Source organism: Lithobates pipiens, unplaced genomic scaffold, assembly GCF_037356315.1.
Source record: "Lithobates pipiens isolate NorthernLeopardFrog02 unplaced genomic scaffold, aLitPip1_a1.2 Scaffold_3, whole genome shotgun sequence".
Classification (NCBI taxonomy): Eukaryota; Metazoa; Chordata; class Amphibia; order Anura; family Ranidae; genus Lithobates; species Lithobates pipiens.
This window is the reverse complement of record NW_027507790.1, coordinates 265,289,927-265,312,693: the sequence shown is the minus strand read 5'-3', so window position 1 is coordinate 265,312,693 and position 22,767 is coordinate 265,289,927. Positions and strand designations below refer to the sequence as shown.

Sequence of the window (22,767 nt, the reverse complement as noted above, 5' to 3'; positions counted from 1 at the left end):
AAAATGAGGGCAGTTCCGTAATTAGTAAATATTTTCAGCAAGAGGGAAAGGGTTACTAATTACTAATTACCCCATGCAGTGCCTCCAGTGTTCCATTGGTAACACTGGAGGTACTACATGGGTTTCCTGGGCATATGGTCACTGTGATTGGCTCTCACTATGATCACAAAGATCAGGACCACACCCTGCCCCACCAAACAGTGACTGGGAGGTCACAATGGCAGTGGCAGAAAGGTCACAATGCTGGGGGCACTCAGTCAGCATGCTCACAGCACGAGCAAGGGATGGCAGCTGTATGCATATATACTGTATGCATAGGCATGTGCAGCCTATTGCATTAGGGTGTGCACCCCAAAACTCAAACACACATCTCTTTCTCTGCAGCCTCAGCTGCACGGGAGAGTGAATGAATAGGAAGCCTATGTGCTAAGAGGCTTCCTATTGACAAAGAGGCTTCATTGACAAACAGAAGCATAGTAAACACAGACCTATAGCTTTGTAATCAGTAAAGCTAATGCTCTTGTCATACCTTTGCAGAAAGACCACTGCTTCCATACAGAGAGCAAGGAACTATGCAACATGCTGGCAGGGGACAGGCTTTTCTACTCAAGCTGTGGCTGCTTTCTTAAGAAAAGTAACTGTAAGACTTAGCACAGCTTTTAATTTGATGCACCTGGAATGTATTTACCTGATTTAAACTAAACGTCGAGCCGGGCTTCAGGATTTATCTTTCCGTGTTCCCCATGAGGGAAATAGAAGGTCACATTTTTTCACTGTTTCTTTTCTTAATTCTCAGAAAGCATGGGGTTGGGTTCAGTAGGGTGGGTTTCAGGCGGCAGTACATCACTTCATCCTCGTAGTGGAGACGTGCAGCCCCCATATACACATTAGTGTCAAGTTTCCCCACTAATGGTTTTCCAATACGGAGCTTTGCTGGGATTTGGCAAACAATGCAGCTTTAAATGACACAATATTTACAAAGTAGCGGGAGATAAATGACACGGCCTCTAATCCTTACATCAGCACTTCACATGCCGACGCCAACAAACACGCATTATTTACCGCAAAGGGAGGGCAGGCGGGGGTTTGGGCGCTAAGCGAAAACACAGCCACAATGATTTAAAAAAAAAACACAAAAAACAGTGTTGTATCATTATTAGGATGTTCAGATTCAACTTGTATCAAACCCTTGTTATGTGTTCCATTGTATTCAGGCTTTTCAATGGTTTCCATGAAATCTCACAGTATTCCAGAATCTTTTCTTAAACTGCAAAATAATGAATGTGCCAATCAACCTCTCATCTTTTCATGGCAAAGGAATTAAAGTGGACCTGTCATTGTCCTTCCATGAATCCCCAGAGAGTATATCTCTCTCTATATATATATATATATATATATATATATATATATACACACTCACACACACAACATGTTACCAAAAGTATCGGAACACCTGCCTTTGCACACACATGAATTTTAATGGCACCCCAGTCTTAGGCCAAAGGGTTCAATATTGAGTTGGCCCACCCTTTGCAGCTATAACAGCTTCAACTCTTCTGGGAAGGCCGTCCACAAGGTTTAGGAGTGTGTCTATGGGAATGTTTGACTATTCTTCCAGAAGTGCATTTGTGAGGTCAGGCACTGATGTTGGACAAGGAGGCCTGGCTCGCAGTCTCCACTCTAATTAATCCCAAAAGTGCTCTATCGGGTTGGGGTCAGAACTATGTGCAGGCCAGTTAAGTTCCTCCACCCCAAACACGCTCATCCATGTCTGTATGGACTGCGAGCCAGACCTTTTTGTCCAGCATCAGTGCCTGACCTCACAAATGCGTTTCTGGAAGAATGGTCAAGAATTCCCATAGACACACTCCTAAACCTTGTGGACAGCCTTCCCAGAAGAGCTGAAGCTGCAAACTCAATATTGAACCCTGCAAACTAAGTCTGGGATGCCATTAAAGTTCACGTGCGTGTAAAAGGCAGGTGGTCCAATACTTTTGGTTATATATATATATATATATATATATATATATATATATATATATATATATATATATATATATTTACAAATCAAAGTAGTATTGTAAATAAAAATGGAGACACATGTGGCTACTATTCCCCTATTTGGTCCCCACACAGCAGTAGTGATGTAGCAGGCAATGGGGAAAAACACAGCACACAGCAAGGGATGTGTGCACACAACACACTTGGAAGTGTGGATAGAGAGGATACTATGGAGACTGGAGGCATGGGTGGCTGCTATGTCCTATCTGGGTAGTGATGTAGCAGGCAAGGGGTGAAACCAGAGCAATGAGGAGTACAGACATTTGAGACATCCAGAAGTGTTGAATGGGGGAATTCTTTGGCAGGTGAAACGCTTTAAGTAATCAAGGCCCGGAAGTGCAGGTGACTGCTATGTTCCTATTGGTACCTTGAAGACCAGTTATTATCTAGTGGGCAATTGGTGAAAGCACAGTACACAGGTGAAGATATCTCCAACACACCCGGAAGTGTCAGATGGTGAGGAATCTTTGGCAGGCGACAGAGTGATGATTGGTGGCATGGGTGGCAGGTACCATCACTACCATTGGGTAGTGATGTAGCAGGCAATGAGTGAGACCACATTGAGCAACAGGGAGTGAAGACATTTGACGTAACCAGAAGTGTGGAAGAGTTTTCGGCAGGGGAAGCTCTTCAAGGGAGCCAATAATGGAGGCATAGGTAGCCACATCGTCCCCATTGGGCCTCTGCAGAGCAGTAATGATGTAGAGGGCAATGGGTGAAACTGCAGCACAAAGCAGAGGATGCATGTATTTGGCACACCCAGAAGTGTTAGATAGTGAGAATTTTTCAGTAGATCAAGCTTTTCAAAAGAGTAAAGAGTGGAGGAATGGGTGGCCGCTATGTTCCCATTGGATCCCAGCACAGCAGTAGTGATTTAGCAGACAATGGGTAAAACCACAGTGAGCAAACAGAAAATGGAGATATTCAACATATCCAGAAGTGAAGGATACTGAAGCTCTGCAAGAGAGTGAAGACCAGAGTCATCTGCAGTGGGACTGCATACGAGGTGTTATTATATTTATTTATTTTTTGGGGTCAGAGTCGCTTTAGGTGGCCAGTTTTGTATTGGCTCACGCCGGCCATTCTTCTACCGGTGTTAAATTAAAGTTGAAACTTTCCAAAGTGCTTTTCGTACCCGCTGAACACACAAGCTGCAGTTATGAAGACCCAGTTGCAGTGTTGCAGGACACCAGTGCGCCATTGTCCAATGACTCTAAAAAGAGCATGACGTTTAATGTCTGACATTATGGCATGGAGCGCGCGTACGAGGCCCAAACTGAGTAATGAAACCGCTAAGGAGAGGCTGTCGGGCACCGTTACATGACTAAGAGCCTCTGCTTGGCTGCGGAGCAGAGATATACTGCTAAGCCTCGTTGGTGCTTTAACCTCCAGCACACAGTTTGCCTCCCCGTTACCCAGAGGCAGTGCATATATTGTGCTGCTACCGAGCGCAGAGAGACGAGGCTACGGAGCCATCTATTACACAGGCTGACCGAGCTGGCTGCCTCTCTATCGCTGCCTTTTTGCTCCAACGTGATGGATGTCCCAGGCCTCGACTTTGGCTGCATCGACAAAGCCAAATGAAAAGCCATTAGTGACATCCTCTGGATGCTGCATCGATACTTCTTAATTAGAAACCTAAAGGGGAAATCTGCTCAATGGGGTCTGTTTATAAATGGGTTTGATCTAAAAAAAAAAAAAAAAAATTGTTGTGATTTTCTACAATTTCTGAAAAGGACCCAGGATACTTATAAGCTTGATTTAATCACTTTTTACATGTGCATTATTTTCTTCCAAAAATCTAAATTCTAAATGGATTTTGCCTTTAAACTGTTTTTTATTTTTATTTTATTCAAGTGGAGGAAATTAAAGTGTCCAGCCAAAGCTTTTTTCGGATAGTGGTTGTCCTGAAAATTTGAATGTTAGTGCCAATAAAAAAAAAAGTATCGTGGACAGTACTCAATAAGGTTCTTATTTTAATTGGAGGTCTCGTTGAGAACATTTCCATTCCCATTGACAACATGGTCATCAGCGGGGACACAGACAGTGTTTCTTTATCCATCCATCTATCCATTCATTTAACCATCCTTGGAAAAAAAAAAATGGCTGCACATCCAAAGGTTCCAAAATGAAAACCACTAGGATACACCAAGGACACCAGATATTTAGTCACGTAGATACGTTTCCCACATCCAACCTGTGCTTAATGATGAGGTAATGATTAAGGACAGGTTGGATGTGGGAAACGCATCTACAAGACTAAATATCTTCAATAAAGGCACGATATTTTGGAACCTTTGGATGTGCAGCCATTTCTTCTTTTTACCAAGTATTCCACGGAGGCAGGCCGGGGATAGCACTCCTACTTGGTTCCAGTTGGGTCATTACATACACGTAGAGTGGCACATTCTTTTTTCCTTTGACTCATTTAACCGTCCTTCCAGTCATTATTCCATCCATCCCTTTTAACTGAATAATTTCATCGGATATTCCAATCGTGTGTGGGCTTCAGCGGACAGTTTTTTTTAGAAAATTCTGATGGACCTAGAAATAGAACATGTTTTAAATCTTTCCGACGGAATCAATTCCTATAGGGAAAACCATTCGTCTGTATGCTGTTCCGATGGACCAAAAACGACGCAAGGGCAGCTACTGGCTACTGGCTATTGAACTTCCTTTTTCTAGTCCCGTCGTATGTGTTGTACATCACCGTGTTCTAAACTATCGGACTTTGGTGTGATCGTGTGAAGGCAAGTCCATTTCAGCGGAACTCTGTCGGAAAAAACCTTAGGCCGCGTACACACGCGGGGACTGTTCGCTCAACTTTGTCCGTCAAACAGTTTCAGCGGACAGTCCACTCAAAATTAGCATGGACGGACTTGCCCACACACGACGAACGAACAGTCCGCTGAAACCGTGCGCGATGACGTGAACGGCACGTACGACGGGACTAGAAAACGACGTCCTATACACTGCAATGCAACCTTCGGCGTGTAAATTCTTTCTGAGCATGCGCGAGACTTAGTTTGACGAACAAGCCTACACACGGGCGGACTGTCCGCTCAAACCAAGTTTCAGCGGACAGTTTTTCGGAATTTCCGAAAAACTTTGTTCGTCAGACTGTCCGCTGAAACTGTCCGCTGAAAGCCCACACACGAGCGGACTGTCCGCCGAAACACTGTTCAGCGGACAAAGTTGAGCGAACAGTCCCCGCGTGTGTACGCGGCCTTAGAGTTTATTCTGACGGAAAACGGCCGTGTGTACGCGGCATAAGGCCTTCGTTGAGGAAATTTACCTTCAGTTCTTGTCCCATTGACAACATGGTCATCAGCATGTTTCTATAAAGATCCATCCAACCATCCATCCATTAACCCATCTATTCATCCACTCAACTATCTATCTCTCTCTCTCTCTATCTATCTATCTATCTATCTATCTATCCATCCCTCGCTTGTGCTCTATCTACCTATCTATCTATCCATTTCATTTGACTGCTCAGACTCAACTTGCATTATTCCTGCTGGCAAAGAAGATAGACAGATTTTTTTATTCATTTATAATGGCCGGAGTTGAAGTTAATTTATTAAAGTGTGAAATAGCCACTGGACAGAAGGATGTTAATGCATCATAAGGTACTAGAGGAAAGACTTCTAATAAATTCTACTATGTTATTCTAGTAGATCATTTTTTGGAACTTACCCCATAAGTTGAACTTGGTCTGTAGGCTGTAATGCTCTCATGGGTTTGGGGCAGTGTTCTGGCTGAAGGTCACCATACATATAAAGTAAAAGACCCCGATCTTCTATTGGACCAATTCTAGTTATTTTTTTATATGATTGTGAACAGCTTAGAGGGGTTCCCTGTGTTCTTGTTTTATTTTTTGAAAAGTATTAAGCTGAATCCACTGTCTTAGGTATTAATGGTGGTGGCTAGGTTTCACCTCCTGGGGCCTTTCTGCTCTTTCTTGCCGGTTGTCCACAGGAAAGATGAATGATGGGTAAGAACCCATGTCTAGTGGCTTTTTTTTGTATTGGCATCTTTTGACCAAGGAAATGGTCTTAAGTGTCTTAAATGACATCCAGACAATAAAGGGTCCAAATAGTCTAGCAGATAACATGTTCTTGTTTATTTCCCCCAGCCTTAAATCCCGTCATTACTGATCATCCTTAATGGTCATCGAGGCATTGAGGGTCTTTAATGTACAAAGATTAAACACAGGGAAGGCTGCCAGATAAAATGAGGAAAAAAAAAAAACGAAACTATCTGTCCTTTGGTTTGATGGTCAGGTCGATGGGCAAAAGTTTTTCTTAGAATTGTGAAAGCTGGCACGAGTTTCTGAAAACAAGCCCAGGGAAATGTAATGGATTAATTCTAGTCTTTCACGTACAGCGCTGGAAAGCTGATCGAGATCAATACAAATATTCAACTACCTCTGCCTGACCTTAGCCGGGTCTATTGTGAGCTCAGCTTCGACTTTACTGTTTAAAAATGTGCCTTGACCAGTGCGCTAAAATATATTCCACTGGGACACAATTAAACCCTGCGCTGGTAAATGGAACATAAAAATGGCCTTTGTAATAACTCTGCACAAAGGGCAATATTAGGCATTTAACCAATGCAATAGACCTGGCTTCAGGTTTTTTTTTTTTTTTTTTGAGGTTTGCAGTAGCTAGGCTGATAAAAAATTATTTTCGGTACACTGGTGAAGATTCCAGTCTTTGCTACCGTACTTTATTAAAAATGGCGTAACCCTTTCTCGGCCAGAGGCATAGATGGCCAGACCAGATTCTCCAGTGACAACATGTATCATTTAAATAATATATATATATATATATATATATATATATATATATATATATATAAATATGTATATATATATATATATATATATATATATATATATATACACACATATATGCTGAATATTGATTTTAAACTTAAAATCCAGTTTATTATATATATATATATATATATATATATATATATATATATATATATATATATATATATATATATATATTTACTTTTATGATTTATTTTGTTTTCAATACTGTCTAAAGTGTGAATTAGAGACACCACACTCCTAAGCAGCCTATGTACTGGATCAATGGATGGAAAGCGGCCTCTATCTAAGCTCCTCCCAGGCCAAGCCCTCTGATACAGGTGGCGAAATGCGTCAGTGGGCATCACCTAGGAGTAAGCCTAGGCTGCAGCCGCTTTCCATCCATCGATTCAGTACATAGGCTGCTTAGGAGCGTGGTGTCTTTGAGTCACACTTTGTACAGCAGGCTAGGATAGGCACTTCATAACCTGGCACCTGAGAGTATTGGGGGGGGGGGGGTCACCGGAGTGGATCGAATGGGCGATGGGAGCCGCGATCTAGGAAACTAACATAGAATCACAGTTTCAATACTGCCTGCTTGTACAAAAGCTCCATCTAAACTATCCATCCAAATATTTTCTATGTATTTAAGGACCCTTAAGGCTTAATTTTCTAGAAGGCATATGGACATATATATATATATATATATATATGGGTGTGTGTGTGTGTGTGTGTGTATATATATATATATATATATATATATATATATATATATATTATCCAAGTTTTACAAAACTTTCACTCATTTTATTATTTTATTTACCTATTTTCACCTTCAAATTAAGAATTCATTTAAAAACTGGTAAACACAGTATGTGGTGAAAGTCGCGTGAACCTTAGGTGAAACCATTCATAAGTCGACCCCTAATATATTGCACCTTGACAGCTGCAGTTGTCAATAGGCCTCACTCTATAAGGCAAGGCCTGTTTGTTTGCAAATGTAGTCACCATAATTAGGCATGGTGGTCACATGGTCAGGAACCAATCATTATAGTTCACACATTGCTGTTTGGAACATGGACTCTTGGCACAGAGAGCTACAGATTTTCTGTGTCTGTGTATTGAGATAAACCTGCTGGGAGCAGTAACAGTTAATTGACCGCCCTTCCCACTTACCATATGTCTTCTTTTCTTCTGTCCTACTGTTTATACTCATTGTCTTGTCTTTTGTTCACTCTCCCACTGGCCAAAGCAATGCAAAAACACATGGTTGCATCCATAGGCATGCACACAGGGTGTTGGTGCTGCCAGCTTCCCTCCTCTCAGGTAGCAGGGAAAGGCTGGTAAATATTTGCCTTTTCTGAACGAACACAGTGAGTGATCTGTATCGAGCGCTCTGGTATTCATTCCTAACTGAAGCATTGTAAACTATGTATACTGCAAGCTGAAGAGAAAGTGAACTGGGGAATCTCTCTGCTCAGTTTCTTTCTGTGTCTCAAAAGTGAGACATTAGGGGCCTGTTTAGACCCTTGATATTTCACCAAAGCCCCATAACGGGGCTCCTAAAAAAAAAGTAAAAAAAAAATTAAATTGTAAAAAAATATATAAATAAAAAACGACTGACACCATCCACTGCCCTACTGACACCAATCTTTGCTCTATTGACACTTTTTGCCGATATACATGCATGTGTATTTGTCCTCAATAGGCTGTGCACATCGATCGTTGTATCAGATCCATGAGATCTGGAAAGGGATGTGAGTGTTGCTTGAAGACGTCCATGTTCGAACATCGACATAAGCTCAAAACAAGAATCTAAACGCCATTGATGTCATGATAGCAGAATCCAAGTGGGCAGTACATAGGAATCCCAGGTGATATCATGGGCCAAACATAGGCAATGACAGCACCCAGCATTCCTGTCAGTAAATGTAAACCTTTGCAGCCTGGAATCTGTCATTTAGAGCTGTGAGTGCGGAGTGTGCAGATTGGTGGGTAGAGTGCCTTTGAAATTTATGTAGATTACACTGCTGGATACTTTGACGTGCATTACCTCGCTGGACCCAGGAGTAACGCTAGATTTGCCTTGAGGGTCAATGACAGCACCCAGCATTCCCGGCAGTAAATGTAAACCACTGCAGCCTGGAATCTGTCATTTAGAGGCATGAATGTGGCGTGTGAAGATTGGTGGGTAACGTACCATCGGAATTGAGGTAGATTACACCGCTGGATGCCGAGATTGAAATGGATTACCTCACTGGACCCACGATTAACATTTGATTTACTCTGGGGGTCAATGACAGCACCCAGCATTCCTGGCAGTAAATGTAAACCTTTGCAGCCTGGAATCTGTCATTTAGAGCTGTGAGTGCGGAGTGTGCAGATCGGTGGGTAGAGTGCCTTTGAAATTTATGCAGATTACACTGCTGGATACTTTGACGTGCATTACCTCGCTGGACACAGGAGTAACGCTAGATTTGCCTTGAGGGTCAATGACAGCACCCAGCATTCCTGGCAGTAAATGTAAACGACCGCAGCCTGGAATCTGTCATTTAGAGGCATGAATGTGGCGTGTGAAGATTGGTGGGTAACGTACCATCGGAATTGAGGTAGATTACACCGCTGGATGCCGAGATTGAAATGGATTACCTCACTGGACCCACAATTAACATTTGATTTACTCTGGGGGTCAATGACAGCACCCAGCATTCCTGGCAGTAAATGTGAACCTCCGCAGCCTGGAATCTGTCATTTAGAGGTGTGAGTGTAAAGATTTCTCGGAATTAACGTGGATTAAACTGCTGGATGCCATGACTGACGTGGATTACCTCGCTGGGCGATTTAATGAACATTGGGTGGGACCTTAATACATTTTACCTGTAAAAAAATTTAAGTATGTTTTTGTGTTTTAGTTTATTAAAAGATTTGTATGTGCTTTTTTTTTTTTTTTTTTTTTTACTTTTAACTCTTTGTGGAAATGGGTGAGGGATACTAATTTAGAGGAGGGGAAGGATATCTGATCAACTTCCTAGGGGGCTTCTGGATTCCACCATATGACCCCCCGCCCCCCTTCCCTGGCCTACACACACATTTTTCTATAACCCGATCTACTTTTTGGGGCACACACAGGTGTAAACAGGTTCTTGTCCCTAAAAATTGGGACGAGGGAACTTTTCTAGGTGGAACTTGCTGTCCTCCCCCTTGCAATGAGCAGTATAAAAATAAATAGAAGCAGTATTTTGTCCAGCCAGGACACGTTCAACAAATTCCAGCCGTTACGTTCCTCGTACGATCAGTGTCGTAACGTGCTTGCTCTACAGAAGGTAAGAGTTTCTCTTTATCCCGGACTGAACACTCTGCTGTAAATTGACACGGTTGAAGCAGGAGACGAAGCGAAAGGACCAGCGGGAGTCGCTCTTGCATCTGATGGAACGCAGTGAGGGTTGTGCTCAGTCAGCACTCAGGAACACCTTGCATAAGTCAGATGAGCTCATTATTAAGGAAGATGCTTAGTCATAATCACAGGAGAAGAGGAGTGAGAATGGGCTCTAGAGGGGATAAATAGGCTGCGATTCACAGCCAACCTTCCCTGGAGGTCCCAGTGACTATAGATTCACCGCAACGACGAGCCGGGCAAAACGGGCCTCAGTATATAAGACTTTTGGAACAGATAGGCAAAAATTGAAAAAAAAGGGAAGCAATCGTGCTTGTTATAGACCTGCAGAACAAAGGGCAATAGCGGTGTGACCCCTAGCAATCATCTGCAATGTATTTCACTATAAGATATGTGTGGACATCTATCTTATCGATGGTGTTACCAATCATGGGTTTGGTAAGCCTTGTTCGTGTATAATACATCTAGAGGCATCAAAAACTTGTATAGATATAATACTTTGCATGTACACATATATCTATAGAAGGCTTGTTCCTACACCCATATCAGTGTGGATGTTAATGCCTATGGGTAAGATGGTCAAAAACAAATCATGATGCTATCATCCTTAGCTCCTTCCTTTCCTCCTCCTCCCCTTCCTTTTTTCTATACCACTTCCTTCCTATCTTCCATCCTTTTATCTTCCCTTCCTTTCTTCCTTCTGTACTCCCTCACTTTTCTTCCTTTTTTTCCCTCCTCCTTTCAGACTCTCTTCTCTACTTTCTTCCTCTTTTTCATCCTTCCTTTCCCTCCTTGCCTTTATATTACTTTATTCCTTCTTCTCTCCCTTCTTACATTTACCTTTTCCCTCTCTCTTTTTTCTTTCTTCCCTCTTTACTTTTTTGCCCCCTTCCTTTCTTCTTCCCCTTCCTCAGCCTTCCTTCTTCCCCTATCCTTATTTAATTTAGCCTTCCTTTTGTCCTTCTTCCTTTCTATTGCCTCCCACCATTTCCTGCCCTCCTTCTTCTCCACTTATTCCTTCCCTCCTTTCTTCTTCCTCTCTTCCTTCCCTCGCTCCATTCTTCTTTCCTACATTCTTCCTATCTTTTTCCTTCCTTTCTATAGCCTTCATTCCTTTTACCCCCCACTCATTTCTGAACACCTGAACTGGTTACCCAGTTTTCTTCTTTCTTCCTTTCTATTTCTTCCCTCCTTCCTTTGCCTCTTCCTTTCTTCCTCTTTCCTTTCCTTCTGTTTTCCTTGCTTCCTTTCAATCAAATTTTTACTTTCTTTCTTCTTTGAATTGGTTACCCACTTTCCTTTGTTCCTTCTTCTTTTCTATTTCTTCCCTTCTTCCTTCCTAATGTAGCACCCTCTACCAATAGGTAGGTGCTAGTAATATGATTTTACTAGGAGACTGTCAGCACAGGCAAATTTAGGCAGGCCTATGCTGCAAGCCAAGCCTGTCTGTTTTGGTATGGGGGCTGGGAGTGGTCAGAGTAGCAGTGGGTGTGACCATCTATGCTCTAGTTCTGAGGCACCTTCTCTGTTTTTAGAGAGAATGTTCTGGAAGATGGGCGGGGCATAGAACTGGAGTGGCAGGCAGCTCATGTGGGAGCCCTGACCAATCCCCAACTGGTATTGGCAGGGGGCAGGCCTCCTGAGGTAACATGCCACTGGGGGGAGTTGTCGGCTGAGTGGAGGATGGAAGACTAGACAGCAGCATAAGGGCACCCCCACCGGGGGGGGGGGGGTGCGTTGATCGCAGGAGGAGGCCCTGGGAGAACTGTGAAGGATTTGCCTCTACACAGTCATTGGCAATGCCTTTATCATCACACGGTCATTGATAAAGAACTCCTGGAGCAGAGGAGCAGGTGACGCTGCCGGAACTTATGATCCAGTCCAGTTCTCCATCAAGAGAGAGGTTGGTATGTGTACCACATTGGAGGGCTGGATGTGCCAGGAAGTCTTTGAGGGAACTTTGCTTCTACACGGTCATTAGCAAAGTCTCCATCATTACACGGTCAATGGTGAGGACTCCTGGATCAGAGGAGAGACTGTGGGGATATGTGTCAAAACGATGTGGCCTGAGGGCACAGGATTTGCAAGCTGAGCTAGCTGGGAACAGTAGTCCACCATCCAACATGTGCTTCTAAACTACTGGGCCTCCGGGGAGAGGTACTGCAGGCCTCTGGCCCAGTAGCAGTGAGCAACCAGAGCCAGTCAGACAATTTCTATCTCATGTTTCCTTTCTTTCATCTTTCCTCCCTACTGAATTGTTTACCCTTTCCTTTCCTTTCCTTTCTTTTGCTTCCTTCCCTTTTTCCTCCTTTTCTTTCTCAATGTGAATGTGCTGCGAAGTTAACCTCTACTTCTGGTAAACCAATCCCCTGGCCATCATACTTATCCAGTGCCTTCACTACTTTCTGAATCACTAAATATCCCTGATCGGTGTGCTGGTTCCGTCTCAATATCTCAGAGCATTGAAGACAGAAACAGCTAGGAACCAAGCATTTTGAACAAGTCAGCCTTCATACTAGTCAAGTTGGCCAGACCATCCGAGCTGCAACACAACCGGTGCATATGGCATGATAGCAGCACATTGGTATTTGTTATAACAGTGAAAAGCTTGCCGTCTATGGAAATCTTTTGTAGTTTGTTAAACTCCACTTGCAGTCTTGTCAGAAGGCTAAATACGGAGAGCCACTTAAAGCAGATACTGGATTTATACCCTGTAAGCTGGTCCAATCCCTTCCCCGCCATTACATTATTCAAAAAAAAAATGGAGCTGTATAGGGAAGAGGCATGAATTGCTTCTGTAACATTGCCCTTTATTGTCAATTTGGGCCCTCCGCTATCTCGCAGAACAGCTGACCAATTACTTGCGCTTTAATTTGCCACCAGTAAACAATTTCAGCTCCAGACTTTGTTTCGGAGGAGCAGTTACATTACACGCTCACCTCCGGACCCCAGAAGCAGCTGATTCATGGCAAGCTGCAGGCTTTATTGCTGGGGCAGCAGCAGGGGAGGTACGTGCCATAAATTAGGTCCTCTACAGAGGGTGGAAGGACGAGAAAATGCAGGAATACAAGAAAACTTATCATATCACCTTCCCAAATGGCCTGACTGGCCCAGATTAACCTCTTCCAAGCATTATATAAAAAAGAAGCCAAGAGCAATCAACATTCAGACTGACCACAAAGCCTAAGCCCAATGCGATATAGAGGAAACAAAAACACAGCCTGGTTCTCATCTTTCTAAACAATCATAGAGATTTGGAAGAATTTAAAAAAAATTAGGAGCTGTGTGCAGTCACCGCCCCTCTCTAATGCCGCGTACACACGATTGGACATTCCGATAACAAAATCCATGGGATTTTTTCAGACCGATGTTGGCTCAAACTTGTCTTGCATACACACGGTCACACAATGTTGTCAGAAATTCTGAACGCCAAGAATGTGGTTGACGTACAACACCTACAACAAGCTGAGAAAATTGAAGTTCTATAGCCAGTGCGGCTCTTCTGCTTGATTCCGAGCATGCGTAGAACTTTGTGCTTCGGAATTGTGTACACACGATCGGAATTTCCAACAACGGATTTTGTTGTCGGAAAATCTGAGATCCAGATCTCAAATTTTGTGTGTCGGAAATTCCGATGGAAAATGTCCTACACACGGTCAGAATTTCCGACAAAAAGCTCTCATCAAACATTTTCCTTTGAAAAATCCGACCGTGTGTACATTAGTATGCCAATCAATAAATGGAGATATAAAGCTCTGTTCAAAAAACACCATAAAAGCTTCACACCCTCTGCTTCATGTGTTGGTTACAGACACAGCAATCTGCAAATTGGCACAAACCAGTTTTCCAACTCTGAAACCAATTTGTTAAGGCATTTAAACAAACCTGCCATTGCCGTTTCCTTCCTTCCTGCTTTCCATCCTTACTTCCTTCCACCCCTCTGTCTTTCCTTCCTTCCTTTTTTTCCTACTTTTATCCTATTATCTCTTCTTCCACTCTATTATGCTTCTATACATCCTTCCTTCTGTTTCAATGTTTTTTGTTAATCGTTTACGTAGATTGTTAAAGATTCATCGACCGCCTTCCTTCCTTCTATCCTTCCTTACTTTTTTTTCCTCGTTATTTCTATCCATCCTTTCATCCTTCCTTTTCTCCATCCTATTATCCTTTCTTCCTGTTATCCTTCCCTCTGCCCTTTCTTTCTTCCAACCTTTTATCCTTCTTTCCATCTCTTTATGCTTCCTTCCCTCCCGCCTTCCTTCTTTTATTACTTTTTATTTTACCTTTCCTTATTCCTTCTTTTTCTATTGCCTTCCTTCCTCCCCCACCTTCCATTCCTTCCTTTTATCCTTATGATTTTCCCTCCTTCCATCCTATTATGCTTCTATTCTTCCTTCCTATTTTTTTTCCCTCTTCCATTTCCTTTCCTTTTTCCATGCTTTTATCAAGCCTTCCTTCTTTCCTTCCTTTATTACTATGTTTTCCTTCTTTTTCTATTGCCTTCCTTCCTTTCGCCATTCACTCCATTCTTTCTTCCTCCCCCCACCTTCCTTTCCTTCCTTTTATCCTTATTTTTTCCCTCCTTCCATCCTATTATGCTTCTACCTTTCCTTTCTTTTCCTTTCCTTTCCTTTCCTTTCCTTTCCTTTCCTTTCCTTTTTCCTTGCTTTTACCAACCCTTACTTCTTTCCTTCCTTTATTACTTTTGTTTTCCTTGTTTTTATATTGCCTTCCTTCCTTCCCTTTATCTTGCTTTCATTTTATCCATCTATCAAGCCATCCATCATTCTTTCCTTCCTTTCATCTTCCCTTCCTTGCTGGTGCACAGTCATGTTGGAACAAGAACCAGCCATGCCCAAACGTTTCCCACAAAGTTGGGGGAATGAAATTGTCCAAAATGTCTTCGTATGCTGACAACTTAATAGTTCCCCCAACTAAGGGGCCGATCCCAACCCCTGAAAAACAACCCCACACCATAATCCCCCCTCCACCAAATGATTTGGACCAGTGGAATCTGTCGGATATTATGATCATGTATGGCCTCCAGCTGACTTTTTTTCCCCCAAAAGTCTGATGGACCTAGAAATAAAACATGTTTCAAATCTTTCCGACGGACTCGAGTCCGGTCGAAAAATCCATTCATCTGTGTGCTGGTCCGATGGACGAAAACCAACGCTAGGGCAGCTATTGGCTACTGGCTATGAACTTCCTTATTCTAGTCCGGTGGTACATCATCACGGTTGAATCCGTCGGACTTTGGTGTGCTTGTGTGTGGGCAAGTCCGTTTGTTTGGAAAGTTCATCGGAACTCCGCCGAAAGACCGTCAGACCTTATCTGTCAAAAAGTCCGGTCGTGTGTATGTGGAATAAGGCTGGAATGCTGTTAAAGTTCATGTGCGTGTAAAGGCAGGTGCCCCAATACTTTTGGTATTATATATATATATATATGTGTGTGTGTGTGTGTGTGTGTGTGTGTGTGTGTGTGTGTGTGTGTGTGTGTGTGTGTGTGTGTATGTATGGGGGGCTGGGATAGTGAGATATATGGGACAACACGTAATTTGTAGCTCATCAATATTTTCTACTTCTCGCTCTGTTTTCTAGCGTTTATTAGCGCCAATAAAACTTGTTGAACTGATGGGGGTTTTTTTTTTTCCGCATGTAGGAAATTGTCTTTATCCCTTCTTGGTAAAATCAGCTCTTTGCTGTTTAGACAATGCTGATTATTGATCTTCCGGGAATTGCAAAAGCTTGCACCAAGTGCTAAGCAATGAGCCATATAGACAAGGTAATACGTGGAGAGCGGGTTGCCTGGATACAGGATTCATATAAGGAAAATGTATTATCAGACACAGAGTAAATTACCTTTTAATATATGTGAATTCATGACTAGTGGGGAGAGCCCGGGTAGTTAAAGTGAAGCTAAATCTTCAGCTGGAGCCGGTGGCGTACTTATGGTGAGTGTACGTTCGGAGCTGTTATTGTAATGTTTGCTGGAAAGTAATTTTGGACTTGACGGTTATGCTTATTCTTTCTTGCTGTCCCAAATTATTACTCTTCGTGTACAGTATACTTCAGGTGCTTCCCCTAGTGGATAGATTTATGGTAGCACTGTAAGCATTAATACTGAACTGCTGAAATAAAACTATTTTGAGTGTAAGCTACTTAAAGAGAGTTAACTGACTTCAATAAATCAAGGTCTAAAGTAGAACTGTGGAAAGGCTATGGTTAATATACTCTTAAGCCGGCCATACGTGGATCGATATTTGGCCAGTTCAGCAGGGACTGGCCAAATTTTCGATCCATGTATGGGCAGAGGGGGTTGTACAGAAGTCAAGCTACTGCTTGTTAAGGCAGCCCATAGAAGGATATGTTTCTTTTTTTTTTTCTTCTTCTTCTTCAACCAGCAGGTCAATCCACCCAGTTGAGCTTGTATTCTGAAAGTGGGGCTTCCCTGCTGTCAGAGTACAATAGCTCAGCAGGGAGGATTCCCTCATCTACTTTGAATGAGTGGATGGAGGAATTGGGTCAGTTTTTTTTTTTTTTCATTCAATCCACTTGTTGAATTAAAAAAAAAAAACTGATCCTTCTATGAGCTTCCTTAAAATTTTAAAACACACCCTCACTGACCTCTGTAGCAGCAAATACTGTGGTGCAATTCATTCTCAAATTTCACAGGATACGCACTGAAGATGCACAAGTTGGGTCTCTGCACTCTGTTCCCCAATCTTCCTGCCCATCTGCTGTGTGTACATTAGAGATTAGAAGGCAGTGTGCCAATTCACTGCTAGGAAGGGGTAAAAGGGAAAGCCAACTGCTGAGAGGGAGAGCTGAGCTGCTGAGTCACTGCTGGGAGAGAAGAATAAGAGGAGTTGAGCTGCTGAGTAAGAGGAAGAGGAGGAGTTAAGCTGCTGAGTAACTGCTGGGAGAGAGGAAGAGGAGGAGTTAAGCTGCTGAGTCACTGCTGGGAGAGAGAAAAAGAGGAGTTGAGCTGCTGAGAGACAGGAAGAGGAGGAGTTGAGCAACTTCCAGGAGAGAAGGAGTTGAGGAGTCACAGATGGGGGGAGCAAGCTGCTGGGAAGGAGGAACAGGAGGAGTTGGGCTTTTGAGTCACTACTGGATATGGTAGCAGAGGGGAACTGAGCTTGAGTCACTGCTTGGGAGGACAGAGGAGGAGCTGAACTGCTGAGTAACTGCTAGGAGAGAAGAATCAGTTGTGTTGCTGAGTCACAGATGGGAGGAGCAAGGAGGGGGCACTAACAGCTGGGAAGTGCTAGTAGGAGGATTTTTTTATTTGTCACTACTGAATATGGTGGCAGGGAGGAACTGAGCTTGAGTCAATGTGTTAGGACCTAGGCTTGAACCTGGGACCTCTGCTGTGTCTGGTAGTGACTCTGCTTGCTGAGCCACCTGGAATGCTGGACAGTTCCTTAGACAATTCCTTTAATGATCTTGTCTTGAATCCTGTTTACCTTGAACCTTGAACTCTTTGCTCCTCCCATGAACTTCCTGATTTAAGCCACGTCTCTGCACTTCCTGGTCGCCAGGATATTATGCCTTCACCAGCCTTTATCTTGCTCCCGTCTCTTCTGCTGCCGACGATATCTTGGCTACCATTCGTTATCGACATTTGGCTTGTTCCTTGGCTAAGCTTCTGCTGAATCCCAGCCTGCAACTATTTGATTCCAACTTTTGACTTGTTTCTCGACTACGCTTTTGCTTGATCCCTGCCTGCTTAATCGGCTACTGGACCCTGGCTAGCTCACTTCCTGGTGGGGCTATTCCAAGGACCGCGACCTGGTACTAACACGCAGCAAAGCCCATCTCCGCCATCAGGAGCTCTGATAAATACCAGTTAGTGCTTAGATCCCGCATCTCAGGTGAACCCGTGTCATCAGCCAGGGTGACCTGTGTGAATATTTGCTCCGCTTCTACAGCTACTGGCCTCTGAGCCTGACTCCAGACCGTGACACACTGCTTGGGAGAATGGAGGAGGGGGAGCTGAACTGCTGAGTCACTGCTGGAAGGGGGAGCATAAGGACTGAGTTGCTAACAGTCAGTATGTGTCTGCTGTAAACTTGAAAATTATTTTCTCCACAGTGGATGCAGCTACAGTTATTGGTGAGGGGTGAAATACATTTTTGCTTGTTAAAATGTGTGAATATGTAATAGTTTAAAGCTTGGCCACAGTTTTACTTTGAGCTGACCTATGGATTTGCACCATGATAAGAGAAATAATTAAACATAAACACTGTGCTACAAGAACAAAATCTAGTAGGAAAATTGCAAAATGCACATATAGTTTAGGTTTAAAAAAAAAAAAAAGAATATAAAAAGGTTGACTGGCATAGTTTAAAGATGGACGATTCCCTCTAGCAAGTGCAGCCTGAAGCTGCCCTTTAAGGGCCTGCGCTAATTCCAATGCTTGCCCGGGCTTGAAGGGGTTAACGCTGCGGTTCATCCAGCCTACGTGTAGCGAGGTGTCGGGTGATTAAGTTACCTGCCTATGTAGAATGAGGCTGCAATTTCACAGTGGCGTCTCCAGCCAAATATAGCGGAACCCCAAGAGGGGAGCTGGAGTAACTCCCTGCAGTTAGTGGCCTACTTTCAGCTCCATTAATGGAAGAAGGGGGCCAGGAGGGATGATGTCATGAGATTAGCTTCCTAATTAAACATTGCCTCTCCTGTTGCTGCTCTGGCTATACGTTGTGTCTCTGCTGTCTTCATAATAGAAAGGGATGTCTAATATCCATCCTACAAGTGATCTCTTTGTTTTAACACGGGGACTGCCTCTCGTGGCCTGAGCAAGATTTCAAAAGATATCCTATTTTTGGTTCTAAGAGTGAAGGAATGTTGGCACTCAGGAATATCTACAGAAAAAGAGGGACAGAGGGAGAGCCCTGGTTTAGTTTTACATTAAAGTATAAAGTAAAACAACTAAATTATTAGACGTATACAGAAGAAACGTGGTTGGATAGTTTACATCTGGGGAGGTTGTAAAAATGGAATATGCAACCTTTGGTGGACACTTGAGAATATTTCTGTACACATGCAGACGTTGAAATGGTTATCCTCGATATTCTGGGCAATTGCCTGAGGGACATTAGAATGGCCAGATAAACTTAGTATGGAAAAAAGTTTCTTCCTTATTTAAAAAATATTTATTATATTTTAGTTTTAACTCAGGGTTGTGCTTCATTGACCGAACAAGGTTTCAAAGTATATCTTATTTTGTGGTTCTTGATTTGAGGGAATGTAGACACTCAGGAATATCTGCAGTGGTTGTGTAATTTACATCTGGAGAGGTTGCAAGTGACCATAAAAAATGGTATACAAAAACTCTGGTGAGCACTTATGGAGAATAGATCTATCTTCCTACAGTTGATGAAATGGTTGCTCTCGAAAACTTTCCGCCCTAGGTCCTTCTAGGGAACATGGGTGGATTTATTACACTGTTAAAGGACCTGTATGATATATGGACAAAAGGTTTTGAAGAATGTTACCTTCTTGCTTAAGAATTAATTATTTATTTCTTTGGCGAGGACTCATTGTACATGTCCTCAAATAACTTTTTTTGAGGATTGTCTAGTATATGGCCTGTCATTTATGGATTTACAAAAGGAATATAATTGAATAGCTAACATGTGGTGAGGTTGTTAGTGACCAAAATGCTCAGAGGGGGGAATGGTCTTTCTGTTTGGATGCTGGAGGAAGAAGGCCAAACGCTCCTAGAAGGTTGGCATTTGGGGGAAAAATATGGGACCCATTATGGTGATTCCCTAAGGAAGATGGTCAAGAATATTGAAATCAGCCAACACGCCAAGTACACCTGCTCCTTCTGTGCGAGACCAAAACGAAAAGGAAGGCTGTAGCAATCTGTCACCTCGGTTCTTGCATTAAAATTGTAGCTGGAGGTGCATGGACCTACAACACCGACTCGGCTGTCACAGTGAAATCCACCATCGGGAGATTGAAGGAATTGAAAGACTAATAGAATTCTGTTGTATAGATGGTGATTTGGACTGAGGTAAGACAGACTTACAGTATCAGCTCAGAAATTTTATGAAAAGGTTTCAGAACTGAAAGAGTTACGTTAGGCAGATTTCTACCCTTACTGTTTGTCCCCTGTGGACTTTTTTGGCACGTATCTGGAAAAGAAAGAAGAAGTAAAAAAGAAGTGAACGGGAGCGTTGGAGAAAACCCGGTGCTCGGCAGGTTTTGTGCAGGTGTGGAGCCGCTTTGTAAATCATAGATCAGCATTCTGGGAAAGTGTTCAGTTAACATTTATCACCTCTTCCCTGACTCATCAGAGCCGGTTCGCTCCCTGGAGATGCGCTGTGCTAATTCATTTGAAGATTTACACTAGCCCCTGGGAGAACGGCCCCCGGTTCATAACGGTAAAGAAAGTGTGCACCGCTGGCCAGAAATACAGTGTAATGTTGAAGTCCGTAATAGAGTGACCCAGATCCACCAATAAGAAGTCAGTATTCTAATCAGTCTAAAGTGGTGAAAGATCAGGTGATTGATCTTTGCACAGATCCTTATTAACAGTGGCAGTCACTCCATATGAGGCGCAGGGGCTCCGCCCCCCTAACCCATGTGCCCAACACCTAATCTACATACAGGGCACCAGACGCATGGATTCCAATGTTTTTGGTTTTTTTGACACATGAGGCTCTAATTGGCTTCAAAAAAGGGTGGGCTTGGGGAGCAATGAGCCCACCCAGTTGTGTGGCAATAGCAAATTATAATTCGGGTGGTTTGTTTGCCCCCCCCCCCCCCCCCCCCCCAGCTGAAGCACTAGCCGCCACTGCTTATTAAAGAAGGTTCAGTTGGGAAAAACAATATTCATAACCTATAAAACACTTGATGGCCAAGGGTTTGTGAACACATGACCATCATGCTGAGCTTGTCAGATATCCTATTCCACAATTATGAACATTATTATGAAGTTGCTATAACAGCCTCCACTCTACTGGGAAGTCTTTCAACCAGAAGAACCTTTTGTGAGGTCAGGTACTAATGATGGGTGAGAAGACCTGACTCACAATTCAATTCCCAAAGTTGTTCAGTAGGGTTGAGGTCAGGGCTCTGTGTAGGCCACTTGGGTTCCTCAACATTGAACTCGTCATAGCATGGGGTTAATTTACTAGAACTGGAGAGTGCAAAATCTGGTGCAGTTCTGCATAGAAACCAATAAACCATTTTTTTTTGTCAAAGCTTAATTAAACAAGCTGAAGTTGATTGGTTATCATGCACAGCTGTGCCAGATTTGGCACTCTCAAGTTTTAGTAAATCAACCTCCATGGCTTCGTTCATACCAGACCCGTATCCAAGCATGCAACCAGCAAGTCAGGAAAGAGAGGGGACGGGCAAGCCCCCTAACCATACAAGACCTCTTGCCCACTATGCTGGGTGGTGGTCTGTGGGTGGGGGGGCTTATCGGGATCTGGAAGATCCCAGATCCCGGGCTCCCCATGTGAATTAGTATGGGGTACATAGTACCCCTCCCTATTCACCCAAAAAATGTAAAAAGTCAATAAAGACACTACACAAGCTTTTGATAAGTCCCCCCGATGTAGATTTCTCATCAATCACAACATTTTTAAAAAAAAAGCTCAGCTCATGCCACAGACTCCTACCTGTCTGCCTGCTCAGCCGTGTGCCAGTTCTTAAATACCTAAGAGGAGGGACCTAGCGACATTACCGCCCCTCCTGTGATATCATTGACCGGCCCATGCTGGGCTGCCAATGGTGCAGTGGGCATCGTAAATTGACAATGGCTCTACACTGGGGGACATCGTTTTTTTTTTTTTTTTTTAATTTTTAGTAAAGGAACATTTGTAGTCTTTATTCACTTTTTACACTTTTTTTAGTGACTGGGTAGTGGTACACATGGGGGGGGGGGGGTCCGGGACCTTGGGGGCCCCTTGTTAAAGGGGGCTTCCAGATTCTGATAAGCCTTCCGTCCGCAGACCCTCACAACTTCTGCCCAGGGTTGTGGGGAAGAGGCCCTTGTCCCCATCAACATGGGGACAAGGTGCTGTGAATGTGTACTATAGGAAAACCATGTTAAATGGACTGTAGTGTGTTTTTGAAAAACGCACAAAAAAACGCATACGTGTGAACCTAGGGAAGTGATGGCGGACCTTGGCACCCCAGATAATTTGGAACTACATTTCCCATGATGCTCATGCACTCTGCAGTGTAGTTGAGCATCATGGGAAATGTAGTTCCAAAACATCTGGGGTGCCAAGGTTCGCCAGCACTGACCTAGGGTAAAACTGTAATTGCTTGCAGTTTCATGTAACATGTCTCTAGGTACTGACTGTCTCCTAAAGCTTGACTTCAATCTCCAGCCACTCCTAGTCTCTGACCATTCCCTCGACTAAGTCTTCAGTGTATCACAGTATTCTGTAGAAGTACATCATATTTTAATAGGAAACCCTTTGGAGATGTTAGGAGATGTTAGGGGCTGCATGTGACAGCCCCTA

At 43.3% G+C, this 22,767-nt stretch overlaps 1 protein-coding gene and 1 pseudogene across 22 annotated transcripts in view; one reads left to right on the top strand and one right to left on the bottom strand.

Moving 5' to 3' along the window:
- Positions 1-22,767, bottom strand: part of CELF4 (CUGBP Elav-like family member 4) — a 1,506,243-nt gene that overhangs the window by 751,892 nt on the left and 731,584 nt on the right. The gene's annotated exons all lie outside the window — the stretch shown is intronic.
- LOC143940058 (large ribosomal subunit protein eL43 pseudogene) lies at positions 19,958-20,264 on the top strand (annotated as a pseudogene).